The sequence below is a fragment of the Phyllobates terribilis genome, unplaced genomic scaffold (assembly GCF_046119375.1).
Source record: "Phyllobates terribilis strain yellow unplaced genomic scaffold, ASM4611937v1 Scaffold_971__1_contigs__length_502685, whole genome shotgun sequence".
NCBI lineage: Eukaryota > Metazoa > Chordata > Amphibia > Anura > Dendrobatidae > Phyllobates > Phyllobates terribilis.
The window spans coordinates 53,242-66,251 of NW_027363731.1; the positions used below are offsets into that span (position 1 = coordinate 53,242).

General features: G+C 41.6%; 7 non-coding genes across 7 annotated transcripts; all 7 read right to left on the reverse strand.

Moving 5' to 3' along the window:
* Window positions 1-1,068: 1,068 nt before the first annotated feature.
* Window positions 1,069-1,140, reverse strand: TRNAE-CUC (transfer RNA glutamic acid (anticodon CUC)). Its single transcript has one exon. It is a non-coding gene; the product is annotated as a tRNA-Glu (tRNA).
* A 1,623-nt stretch (window positions 1,141-2,763) lies between these two features.
* Window positions 2,764-2,835, reverse strand: TRNAE-CUC (transfer RNA glutamic acid (anticodon CUC)). The gene has a single exon. It is a non-coding gene; the product is annotated as a tRNA-Glu (tRNA).
* A 1,620-nt stretch (window positions 2,836-4,455) lies between these two features.
* Window positions 4,456-4,527, reverse strand: TRNAE-CUC (transfer RNA glutamic acid (anticodon CUC)). Its single transcript has one exon. It is a non-coding gene; the product is annotated as a tRNA-Glu (tRNA).
* Window positions 4,528-6,150: 1,623 nt separating this feature from the next.
* Window positions 6,151-6,222, reverse strand: TRNAE-CUC (transfer RNA glutamic acid (anticodon CUC)). The gene has a single exon. It is a non-coding gene; the product is annotated as a tRNA-Glu (tRNA).
* Window positions 6,223-7,846: 1,624 nt separating this feature from the next.
* TRNAE-CUC (transfer RNA glutamic acid (anticodon CUC)) lies at window positions 7,847-7,918 on the reverse strand. The gene has a single exon. It is a non-coding gene; the product is annotated as a tRNA-Glu (tRNA).
* A 3,308-nt stretch (window positions 7,919-11,226) lies between these two features.
* On the reverse strand, window positions 11,227-11,298 carry TRNAE-CUC (transfer RNA glutamic acid (anticodon CUC)). Its single transcript has one exon. It is a non-coding gene; the product is annotated as a tRNA-Glu (tRNA).
* A 1,617-nt stretch (window positions 11,299-12,915) lies between these two features.
* On the reverse strand, window positions 12,916-12,987 carry TRNAE-CUC (transfer RNA glutamic acid (anticodon CUC)). The gene has a single exon. It is a non-coding gene; the product is annotated as a tRNA-Glu (tRNA).
* Between the last annotated feature and the right edge of the window lie 23 nt (window positions 12,988-13,010).

Here is a 13,010-nt window from a genome sequence, read left to right on the forward strand (position 1 = left end):
GCTAGACCATACGGGAGAAGATGTACTGCCAGCTCACTTACAATATGAAAAAAAAGAGGTGTACTGCTTTGCACAAGCAACTTCCGCAGATTATTATATGCATCTTGCCTCGTTAGCGCAGCAGGTAGCGCGTCAGTCTCGTAATCTGAAGGTCGTGAGTTCGATTCTCACATGGGGCACTGGTACCTTGTTTCCGTAACTGATTTTGCCACTATCTTGGCTAGAGAGTCACAGCTCTTTTCCATTCAGTAACAAAACATGACCAATTGATGGAAGGGGAGCTCCAATGACAGACAGGGATAAAGGCTTGTTGAGTCCCTTAACACCCAGGAATTAAAAGTGAGAGATATGAATGGTTTGAGATATGACATCAAATAAGCTTTTGTGCAAATAAATATCCAAAAAATCTGGTGGTCTGCATTTTTGGCTGCAAAGAGCAGTTCCAACCTAAACTGATTCTGTCTGCAAGGCACGTGTCGGCTTTGGAATGTGGACACTAGTCCCAAAAAAAAGTCTCTCCCATAGCAGGAATTGAACCAGTCAACCAGGAATTCTAAGTCTTTCTCCACATGGTGTAAGCAGTACAGTAAACAGCAAGACAGGTGTAAAAAGAAAAAAAAAAAAAAGGAGTGTTTTGCTTTGAATACAAAACATAAACATTACAAGAGCTAAAACACGCTACATGGTCAAGGTTTTTGGCACGTCAGTTGAATAATTTGAAGATCATGAGTTTTTTGCTCACAAGTGCCATCCTCCTTTTCTCAAGAGATTTTGTCACTAACTCTGAACTTTCCAATTCAGTTCTAAACTGTTTCCGATTAGAAAGAACATGGGAGCCCTAATGACTGACAGGACACATGGCTTGTTGAGTCCCTTGACACTTTTGTGTAAAACTGTGTAGTTGAAAAAGGCTTAAGCTATGAAACAAAAGGAAATCTTTTGCAAAAGTCATAATGCATCGCCAATGTTAAGTATTTTTGTTGCAAAGTGAAAATCTACCAGAAACATTTTTGATTGAAAAACACGCGTCAGTCTTTGAATGGTGGCAGTAGCTAAGATAAAGGTGCATTCCCATACCGGGAGTCGAACCCGGGCCACCTGGGTGAGAACCAGGAATCCTAACCGCTAGACCATATGGGAAAAGATGCGCTAACGTCTCAGTGACATTATGAAAAAAATAAGTTTTCTGCTATGCACAATAAACTTCTGCAGATCTGCAGGTGCAACTTGCTTCGTTAGCGCAATAGGTAGTGCGTCAGTCTCGTAATGTGAAGGTTGTGAGTTTGAGCCTCACACGGGGCACTGTTCCCTCCTTTTCTCGAGAGATTTTGTCACCAACTTAGAACTTTTCCATTCAATTCTACAACGTTTTCCATTAGAAAGGAAATGGGAATCCAAATAACTTACAGGACCCATGAGTTGTTGAGTCTCTTGACACTTTGGTGTAAAAAGGGGTGGTTGAGAATGAGTTGAGCTACGAATCCAAATTGAATCTTGCGTGAAGGGTCAGAATGAAGTGCCAAAACGCGGGCGTTCAGCATTTTTGCCTGAAAAAAACAAATCCTACCTGAAATACGTTTGTTTTAAAAACACACGTCAGTCTTTGAATGTTGGCAACGGTGTAGAAAAGGATGTGTTTCCATACCGGGAGTCGAACCCAGGCCACCTGGGTGAAAACCAGGAATCCTAAGCGCTAGACCATACGGGAGAAGATGTACTGCCAGCTCACTTACAATATGAAAAAAAAGAGGTGTACTGCTTTGCACAAGCAACTTCCGCAGATTATTACATGCATCTTGCCTCGTTAGCGCAGCAGGTAGCGCGTCAGTCTCGTAATCTGAAGGTCGTGAGTTCGATTCTCACATGGGGCACTGGTACCTTGTTTCCGTAACTGATTTTGCCACTATCTTGGCTAGAGAGTCACAGCTCTTTTCCATTCAGTAACAAAACATCACCAATTGATGGAAGGGGAGCTCCAATGACAGACAGGGATAAAGGCTTGTTGAGTCCCTTAACACCCAGGAATTAAAAGTGAGAGATATGAATGGTTTGAGATATGACATCAAATAAGCTTTTGTGCAAATAGATATCCAAAAAATCTGGTGGTCTGCATTTTTGGCTGCAAAGAGCAGTTCCAACCTAAACTGATTCTGTCTGCAAGGCACGTGTCGGCTTTGGAATGTGGACACTAGTCCCAAAAAAAAGTCTCTCCCATAGCAGGAATTGAACCAGTCAACCAGGAATACTAACTAATTCTTTCTCCACATGGTGTAAGCAGTACAGTAAACAGCAAGACAGGTGTAAAAAAAAAAAAAAAAAAAAGAGTGTTTTGCTTTGAATACAAAACATAAACATTACAAGAGCTAAAACACGCTACATGGTCAAGGTTTTTGGCACGTCAGTTGAATAATTTGAAGATCATGAGTTTTTTGCTCACAAGTGCCATCCTCCTTTTCTCAAGAGATTTTGTCACTAACTCTGAACTTTCCAATTCAGTTCTAAACTGTTTCCGATTAGAAAGAACATGGGAGCCCTAATGACTGACAGGACACATGGCTTGTTGAGTCCCTTGACACTTTTGTGTAAAACTGTGTAGTTGAAAAAGGCTTAAGCTATGAAACAAAAGGAAATCTTTTGCAAAAGTCATAATGCATCGCCAATGTTAAGTATTTTTGTTGCAAAGTGAAAATCTACCAGAAACATTTTTGATTGAAAAACACGCGTCAGTCTTTGAATGGTGGCAGTAGCTAAGATAAAGGTGCATTCCCATACCGGGAGTCGAACCCGGGCCACCTGGGTGAGAACCAGGAATCCTAACCGCTAGACCATATGGGAAAAGATGCGCTAACGTCTCAGTGACATTATGAAAAAAATAAGTTTTCTGCTATGCACAATAAACTTCTGCAGATCTGCAGGTGCAACTTGCTTCGTTAGCGCAGTAGGTAGTGCGTCAGTCTCGTAATGTGAAGGTTGTGAGTTTGAGCCTCACACGGGGCACTGTTCCCTCCTTTTCTCGAGAGATTTTGTCACCAACTTATAACTTTTCCATTCAATTCTACAACGTTTTCCATTAGAAAGGAAATGGGAATCCAAATAACTTACAGGACCCATGAGTTGTTGAGTCTCTTGACACTTTGGTGTAAAAAGGGGTGGTTGAGAATAAGTTGAGCTACGAATCCAAATTGAATCTTGCGTGAAGGGTCAGAATGAAGTGCCAAAACGCGGCCGTTCAGCATTTTTGCCTGAAAAAAACAAATCCTACCTGAAATACGTTTGTTTTAAAAACACACGTCAGTCTTTGAATGTTGGCAACGGTGTAGAAAAGGATGTGTTTCCATACCGGGAGTCGAACCCAGGCCACCTGGGTGAAAACCAGGAATCCTAAGCGCTAGACCATACGGGAGAAGATGTACTGCCAGCTCACTTACAATATGAAAAAAAAGAGGTGTACTGCTTTGCACAAGCAACTTCCGCAGATTACTACATGCATCTTGCCTCGTTAGCACAGCAGGTAGCGCATCAGTCTCGTAATCTGAAGGTCGTGAGTTCGATTCTCACATGGGGCACTGGTACCTTGTTTCCGTAACTGATTTTGCCACTATCTTGGCTAGAGAGTCACAGCTCTTTTCCATTCAGTAACAAAACATCACCAATTGATGGAAGGGGAGCTCCAATGACAGACAGGGATAAAGGCTTGTTGAGTCCCTTAACACCCAGGAATTAAAAGTGAGAGATATGAATGGTTTGAGATATGACATCAAATAAGCTTTTGTGCAAATAAATATCCAAAAAATCTGGTGGTCTGCATTTTTGGCTGCAAAGAGCAGTTCCAACCTAAACTGATTCTGTCTGCAAGGCACGTGTCGGCTTTGGAATGTGGACACTAGTCCCAAAAAAAAGTCTCTCCCATAGCAGGAATTGAACCAGTCAACCAGGAATACTAAGTCTTTCTCCACATGGTGTAAGCAGTACAGTAAACAGCAAGACAGGTGTAAAAAGAAAAAAAAAAAAAAGGAGTGTTTTGCTTTGAATACAAAACATAAACATTACAAGAGCTAAAACACGCTACATGGTCAAGGTTTTTGGCACGTCAGTTGAATAATTTGAAGATCATGAGTTTTTTGCTCACAAGTGCCATCCTCCTTTTCTCAAGAGATTTTGTCACTAACTCTGAACTTTCCAATTCAGTTCTAAACTGTTTCCGATTAGAAAGAACATGGGAGCCCTAATGACTGACAGGACACATGGCTTGTTGAGTCCCTTGACACTTTTGTGTAAAACTGTGTAGTTGAAAAAGGCTTAAGCTATGAAACAAAAGGAAATCTTTTGCAAAAGTCATAATGCATCGCCAATGTTAAGTATTTTTGTTGCAAAGTGAAAATCTACCAGAAACATTTTTGATTGAAAAACACGCGTCAGTCTTTGAATGGTGGCAGTAGCTAAGATAAAGGTGCATTCCCATACCGGGAGTCGAACCCGGGCCACCTGGGTGAGAACCAGGAATCCTAACCGCTAGACCATATGGGAAAAGATGCGCTAACGTCTCAGTGACATTATGAAAAAAATAAGTTTTCTGCTATGCACAATAAACTTCTGCAGATCTGCAGGTGCAACTTGCTTCGTTAGCGCAATAGGTAGTGCGTCAGTCTCGTAATGTGAAGGTTGTGAGTTTGAGCCTCACACGGGGCACTGTTCCCTCCTTTTCTCGAGAGATTTTGTCACCAACTTAGAACTTTTCCATTCAATTCTACAACGTTTTCCATTAGAAAGGAAATGGGAATCCAAATAACTTACAGGACCCATGAGTTGTTGAGTCTCTTGACACTTTGGTGTAAAAAGGGGTGGTTGAGAATGAGTTGAGCTACGAATCCAAATTGAATCTTGCGTGAAGGGTCAGAATGAAGTGCCAAAACGCGGGCGTTCAGCATTTTTGCCTGAAAAAAACAAATCCTACCTGAAATACGTTTGTTTTAAAAACACACGTCAGTCTTTGAATGTTGGCAACGGTGTAGAAAAGGATGTGTTTCCATACCGGGAGTCGAACCCAGGCCACCTGGGTGAAAACCAGGAATCCTAAGCGCTAGACCATACGGGAGAAGATGTACTGCCAGCTCACTTACAATATGAAAAAAAAGAGGTGTACTGCTTTGCACAAGCAACTTCCGCAGATTATTACATGCATCTTGCCTCGTTAGCGCAGCAGGTAGCGCGTCAGTCTCGTAATCTGAAGGTCGTGAGTTCGATTCTCACATGGGGCACTGGTACCTTGTTTCCGTAACTGATTTTGCCACTATCTTGGCTAGAGAGTCACAGCTCTTTTCCATTCAGTAACAAAACATCACCAATTGATGGAAGGGGAGCTCCAATGACAGACAGGGATAAAGGCTTGTTGAGTCCCTTAACACCCAGGAATTAAAAGTGAGAGATATGAATGGTTTGAGATATGACATCAAATAAGCTTTTGTGCAAATAGATATCCAAAAAATCTGGTGGTCTGCATTTTTGGCTGCAAAGAGCAGTTCCAACCTAAACTGATTCTGTCTGCAAGGCACGTGTCGGCTTTGGAATGTGGACACTAGTCCCAAAAAAAAGTCTCTCCCATAGCAGGAATTGAACCAGTCAACCAGGAATACTAACTAATTCTTTCTCCACATGGTGTAAGCAGTACAGTAAACAGCAAGACAGGTGTAAAAAAAAAAAAAAAAAAAAGAGTGTTTTGCTTTGAATACAAAACATAAACATTACAAGAGCTAAAACACGCTACATGGTCAAGGTTTTTGGCACGTCAGTTGAATAATTTGAAGATCATGAGTTTTTTGCTCACAAGTGCCATCCTCCTTTTCTCAAGAGATTTTGTCACTAACTCTGAACTTTCCAATTCAGTTCTAAACTGTTTCCGATTAGAAAGAACATGGGAGCCCTAATGACTGACAGGACACATGGCTTGTTGAGTCCCTTGACACTTTTGTGTAAAACTGTGTAGTTGAAAAAGGCTTAAGCTATGAAACAAAAGGAAATCTTTTGCAAAAGTCATAATGCATCGCCAATGTTAAGTATTTTTGTTGCAAAGTGAAAATCTACCAGAAACATTTTTGATTGAAAAACACGCGTCAGTCTTTGAATGGTGGCAGTAGCTAAGATAAAGGTGCATTCCCATACCGGGAGTCGAACCCGGGCCACCTGGGTGAGAACCAGGAATCCTAACCGCTAGACCATATGGGAAAAGATGCGCTAACGTCTCAGTGACATTATGAAAAAAATAAGTTTTCTGCTATGCACAATAAACTTCTGCAGATCTGCAGGTGCAACTTGCTTCGTTAGCGCAGTAGGTAGTGCGTCAGTCTCGTAATGTGAAGGTTGTGAGTTTGAGCCTCACACGGGGCACTGTTCCCTCCTTTTCTCGAGAGATTTTGTCACCAACTTATAACTTTTCCATTCAATTCTACAACGTTTTCCATTAGAAAGGAAATGGGAATCCAAATAACTTACAGGACCCATGAGTTGTTGAGTCTCTTGACACTTTGGTGTAAAAAGGGGTGGTTGAGAATAAGTTGAGCTACGAATCCAAATTGAATCTTGCGTGAAGGGTCAGAATGAAGTGCCAAAACGCGGCCGTTCAGCATTTTTGCCTGAAAAAAACAAATCCTACCTGAAATACGTTTGTTTTAAAAACACACGTCAGTCTTTGAATGTTGGCAACGGTGTAGAAAAGGATGTGTTTCCATACCGGGAGTCGAACCCAGGCCACCTGGGTGAAAACCAGGAATCCTAAGCGCTAGACCATACGGGAGAAGATGTACTGCCAGCTCACTTACAATATGAAAAAAAAGAGGTGTACTGCTTTGCACAAGCAACTTCCGCAGATTACTACATGCATCTTGCCTCGTTAGCGCAGCAGGTAGCGCATCAGTCTCGTAATCTGAAGGTCGTGAGTTCGATTCTCACATGGGGCACTGGTACCTTGTTTCCGTAACTGATTTTGCCACTATCTTGGCTAGAGAGTCACAGCTCTTTTCCATTCAGTAACAAAACATCACCAATTGATGGAAGGGGAGCTCCAATGACAGACAGGGATAAAGGCTTGTTGAGTCCCTTAACACCCAGGAATTAAAAGTGAGAGATATGAATGGTTTGAGATATGACATCAAATAAGCTTTTGCGCAAATAAATATCCAAAAAATCTGGTGGTCTGCATTTTTGGCTGCAAAGAGCAGTTCCAACCTAAACTGATTCTGTCTGCAAGGCACGTGTCGGCTTTGGAATGTGGACACTAGTCCCAAAAAAAAGTCTCTCCCATAGCAGGAATTGAACCAGTCAACCAGGAATACTAACTAAGTCTTTCTCCACATGGTGTAAGCAGTACAGTAAACAGCAAGACAGGTGTAAAAAGAAAAAAAAAAAAAAGGAGTGTTTTGCTTTGAATACAAAACATAAACATTACAAGAGCTAAAACACGCTACATGGTCAAGGTTTTTGGCACGTCAGTTGAATAATTTGAAGATCATGAGTTTTTTGCTCACAAGTGCCATCCTCCTTTTCTCAAGAGATTTTGTCACTAACTCTGAACTTTCCAATTCAGTTCTAAACTGTTTCCGATTAGAAAGAACATGGGAGCCCTAATGACTGACAGGACACATGGCTTGTTGAGTCCCTTGACACTTTTGTGTAAAACTGTGTAGTTGAAAAAGGCTTAAGCTATGAAACAAAAGGAAATCTTTTGCAAAAGTCATAATGCATCGCCAATGTTAAGTATTTTTGTTGCAAAGTGAAAATCTACCAGAAACATTTTTGATTGAAAAACACGCGTCAGTCTTTGAATGGTGGCAGTAGCTAAGATAAAGGTGCATTCCCATACCGGGAGTCGAACCCGGGCCACCTGGGTGAGAACCAGGAATCCTAACCGCTAGACCATATGGGAAAAGATGCGCTAACGTCTCAGTGACATTATGAAAAAAATAAGTTTTCTGCTATGCACAATAAACTTCTGCAGATCTGCAGGTGCAACTTGCTTCGTTAGCGCAGTAGGAAGTGCGTCAGTCTCGTAATCTGAAGGTTGTGAGTTTGAGCCTCACACGGGGCACTGTTCCCTCCTTTTCTCGAGAGATTTTGTCACCAACTTATAACTTTTCCATTCAATTCTACAACGTTTTCCATTAGAAAGGAAATGGGAATCCAAATAACTTACAGGACCCATGAGTTGTTGAGTCTCTTGACACTTTGGTGTAAAAAGGGGTGGTTGAGAATAAGTTGAGCTACGAATCCAAATTGAATCTTGCGTGAAGGGTCAGAATGAAGTGCCAAAACGCGGCCGTTCAGCATTTTTGCCTGAAAAAAACAAATCCTACCTGAAATACGTTTGTTTTAAAAACACACATCAGTCTTTGAATGTTGGCAACGGTGTAGAAAAGGATGTGTTTCCATACCGGGAGTCGAACCCAGGCCACCTGGGTGAAAACCAGGAATCCTAAGCGCTAGACCATACGGGAGAAGATGTACTGCCAGCTCACTTACAATATGAAAAAAAAGAGGTGTACTGCTTTGCACAAGCAACTTCCGCAGATTACTACATGCATCTTGCCTCGTTAGCGCAGCAGGTAGCGCATCAGTCTCGTAATCTGAAGGTCGTGAGTTCGATTCTCACATGGGGCACTGGTACCTTGTTTCCGTAACTGATTTTGCCACTATCTTGGCTAGAGAGTCACAGCTCTTTTCCATTCAGTAACAAAACATCACCAATTGATGGAAGGGGAGCTCCAATGACAGACAGGGATAAAGGCTTGTTGAGTCCCTTAACACCCAGGAATTAAAAGTGAGAGATATGAATGGTTTGAGATATGACATCAAATAAGCTTTTGTGCAAATAAATATCCAAAAAATCTGGTGGTCTGCATTTTTGGCTGCAAAGAGCAGTTCCAACCTAAACTGATTCTGTCTGCAAGGCACGTGTCGGCTTTGGAATGTGGACACTAGTCCCAAAAAAAAGTCTCTCCCATAGCAGGAATTGAACCAGTCAACCAGGAATACTAAATAAGTCTTTCTCCACATGGTGTAAGCAGTACAGTAAACAGCAAGACAGGTGTAAAAAAAAAAAAAAAGAGTGTTTTGCTTTGAATACAAAACATAAACATTACAAGAGCTAAAACACGCTACATGGTCAAGGTTTTTGGCACGTCAGTTGAATAATTTGAAGATCACGAGTTTTTTGCTCACAAGTGCCATCCTCCTTTTCTCAAGAGATTTTGTCACTAACTCTGAACTTTCCAATTCAGTTCTAAACTGTTTCCGATTAGAAAGAACATGGGAGCCCTAATGACTGACAGGACACATGGCTTGTTGAGTCCCTTGACACTTTTGTGTAAAACTGTGTAGTTGAAAAAGGCTTAAGCTATGAAACAAAAGGAAATCTTTTGCAAAAGTCATAATGCATCGCCAATGTTAAGTATTTTTGTTGCAAAGTGAAAATCTACCAGAAACATTTTTGATTGAAAAACACGCGTCAGTCTTTGAATGGTGGCAGTAGCTAAGATAAAGGTGCAATCCCATACCGGGAGTCGAACCCGGGCCACCTGGGTGAGAACCAGGAATCCTAACCGCTAGACCATATGGGAAAAGATGCGCTAACGTCTCAGTGACATTATGAAAAAAATAAGTTTTCTGCTATGCACAATAAACTTCTGCAGATCTGCAGGTGCAACTTGCTTCGTTAGCGCAGTAGGTAGTGCGTCAGTCTCGTAATCTGAAGGTTGTGAGTTTGAGCCTCACACGGGGCACTGTTCCCTCCTTTTCTCGAGAGATTTTGTCACCAACTTATAACTTTTCCATTCAATTCTACAACGTTTTCCATTAGAAAGGAAATGGGAATCCAAATAACTTACAGGACCCATGAGTTGTTGAGTCTCTTGACACTTTGGTGTAAAAAGGGGTGGTTGAGAATGAGTTGAGCTACGAATCCAAATTGAATCTTGCGTGAAGGGTCAGAATGAAGTGCCAAAACGCGGGCGTTCAGCATTTTTGCCTGAAAAAAACAAATCCTACCTGAAATACGTTTGTTTTAAAAACACACGTCAGTCTTTGAATGTTGGCAACGGTGTAGAAAAGGATGTGTTTCCATACCGGGAGTCGAACCCAGGCCACCTGGGTGAAAACCAGGAATCCTAAGCGCTAGACCATACGGGAGAAGATGTACTGCCAGCTCACTTACAATATGAAAAAAAAGAGGTGTACTGCTTTGCACAAGCAACTTCCGCAGATTATTACATGCATCTTGCCTCGTTAGCGCAGCAGGTAGCGCGTCAGTCTCGTAATCTGAAGGTCGTGAGTTCGATTCTCACATGGGGCACTGGTACCTTGTTTCCGTAACTGATTTTGCCACTATCTTGGCTAGAGAGTCACAGCTCTTTTCCATTCAGTAACAAAACATCACCAATTGATGGAAGGGGAGCTCCAATGACAGACAGGGATAAAGGCTTGTTGAGTCCCTTAACACCCAGGAATTAAAAGTGAGAGATATGAATGGTTTGAGATATGACATCAAATAAGCTTTTGTGCAAATAAATATCCAAAAAACCTGGTGGTCTGCATTTTTGGCTGCAAAGAGCAGTTCCAACCTAAACTGATTCTGTCTGCAAGGCACGTGTCGGCTTTGGAATGTGGACACTAGTCCCAAAAAAAAGTCTCTCCCATAGCAGGAATTGAACCAGTCAACCAGGAATACTAACTAAGTCTTTCTCCACATGGTGTAAGCAGTACAGTAAACAGCAAGACAGGTGTAAAAAAAAAAAAAAAGAGTGTTTTGCTTTGAATACAAAACATAAACATTACAAGAGCTAAAACACGCTACATGGTCAAGGTTTTTGGCACGTCAGTTGAATAATTTGAAGATCACGAGTTTTTTGCTCACAAGTGCCATCCTCCTTTTCTCAAGAGATTTTGTCACTAACTCTGAACTTTCCAATTCAGTTCTAAACTGTTTCCGATTAGAAAGAACATGGGAGCCCTAATGACTGACAGGACACATGGCTTGTTGAGTCCCTTGACACTTTTGTGTAAAACTGTGTAGTTGAAAAAGGCTTAAGCTATGAAACAAAAGGAAATCTTTTGCAAAAGTCATAATGCATCGCCAATGTTAAGTATTTTTGTTGCAAAGTGAAAATCTACCAGAAACATTTTTGATTGAAAAACACGCGTCAGTCTTTGAATGGTGGCAGTAGCTAAGATAAAGGTGCATTCCCATACCGGGAGTCGAACCCGGGCCACCTGGGTGAGAACCAGGAATCCTAACCGCTAGACCATATGGGAAAAGATGCGCTAACGTCTCAGTGACATTATGAAAAAAATAAGTTTTCTGCTATGCACAATAAACTTCTGCAGATCTGCAGGTGCAACTTGCTTCGTTAGCGCAGTAGGTAGTGCGTCAGTCTCGTAATCTGAAGGTTGTGAGTTTGAGCCTCACACGGGGCACTGTTCCCTCCTTTTCTCGAGAGATTTTGTCACCAACTTATAACTTTTCCATTCAATTCTACAACGTTTTCCATTAGAAAGGAAATGGGAATCCAAATAACTTACAGGACCCATGAGTTGTTGAGTCTCTTGACACTTTGGTGTAAAAAGGGGTGGTTGAGAATGAGTTGAGCTACGAATCCAAATTGAATCTTGCGTGAAGGGTCAGAATGAAGTGCCAAAACGCGGGCGTTCAGCATTTTTGCCTGAAAAAAACAAATCCTACCTGAAATACGTTTGTTTTAAAAACACACGTCAGTCTTTGAATGTTGGCAACGGTGTAGAAAAGGATGTGTTTCCATACCGGGAGTCGAACCCAGGCCACCTGGGTGAAAACCAGGAATCCTAAGCGCTAGACCATACGGGAGAAGATGTACTGCCAGCTCACTTACAATATGAAAAAAAAGAGGTGTACTGCTTTGCACAAGCAACTTCCGCAGATTATTACATGCATCTTGCCTCGTTAGCGCAGCAGGTAGCGCGTCAGTCTCGTAATCTGAAGGTCGTGAGTTCGATTCTCACATGGGGCACTGGTACCTTGTTTCCGTAACTGATTTTGCCACTATCTTGGCTAGAGAGTCACAGCTCTTTTCCATTCAGTAACAAAACATCACCAATTGATGGAAGGGGAGCTCCAATGACAGACAGGGATAAAGGCTTGTTGAGTCCCTTAACACCCAGGAATTAAAAGTGAGAGATATGAATGGTTTGAGATATGACATCAAATAAGCTTTTGTGCAAATAAATATCCAAAAAACCTGGTGGTCTGCATTTTTGGCTGCAAAGAGCAGTTCCAACCTAAACTGATTCTGTCTGCAAGGCACGTGTCGGCTTTGGAATGTGGACACTAGTCCCAAAAAAAAGTCTCTCCCATAGCAGGAATTGAACCAGTCAACCAGGAATACTAACTAAGTCTTTCTCCACATGGTGTAAGCAGTACAGTAAACAGCAAGACAGGTGTAAAAAAAAAAAAAAGAGTGTTTTGCTTTGAATACAAAACATAAACATTACAAGAGCTAAAACACGCTACATGGTCAAGGTTTTTGGCACGTCAGTTGAATAATTTGAAGATCACGAGTTTTTTGCTCACAAGTGCCATCCTCCTTTTCTCAAGAGATTTTGTCACTAACTCTGAACTTTCCAATTCAGTTCTAAACTGTTTCCGATTAGAAAGAACATGGGAGCCCTAATGACTGACAGGACACATGGCTTGTTGAGTCCCTTGACACTTTTGTGTAAAACTGTGTAGTTGAAAAAGGCTTAAGCTATGAAACAAAAGGAAATCTTTTGCAAAAGTCATAATGCATCGCCAATGTTAAGTATTTTTGTTGCAAAGTGAAAATCTACCAGAAACATTTTTGATTGAAAAACACGCGTCAGTCTTTGAATGGTGGCAGTAGCTAAGATAAAGGTGCATTCCCATACCGGGAGTCGAACCCGGGCCACCTGGGTGAGAACCAGGAATCCTAACCGCTAGACCATATGGGAAAAGATGCGCTAACGTCTCAGTG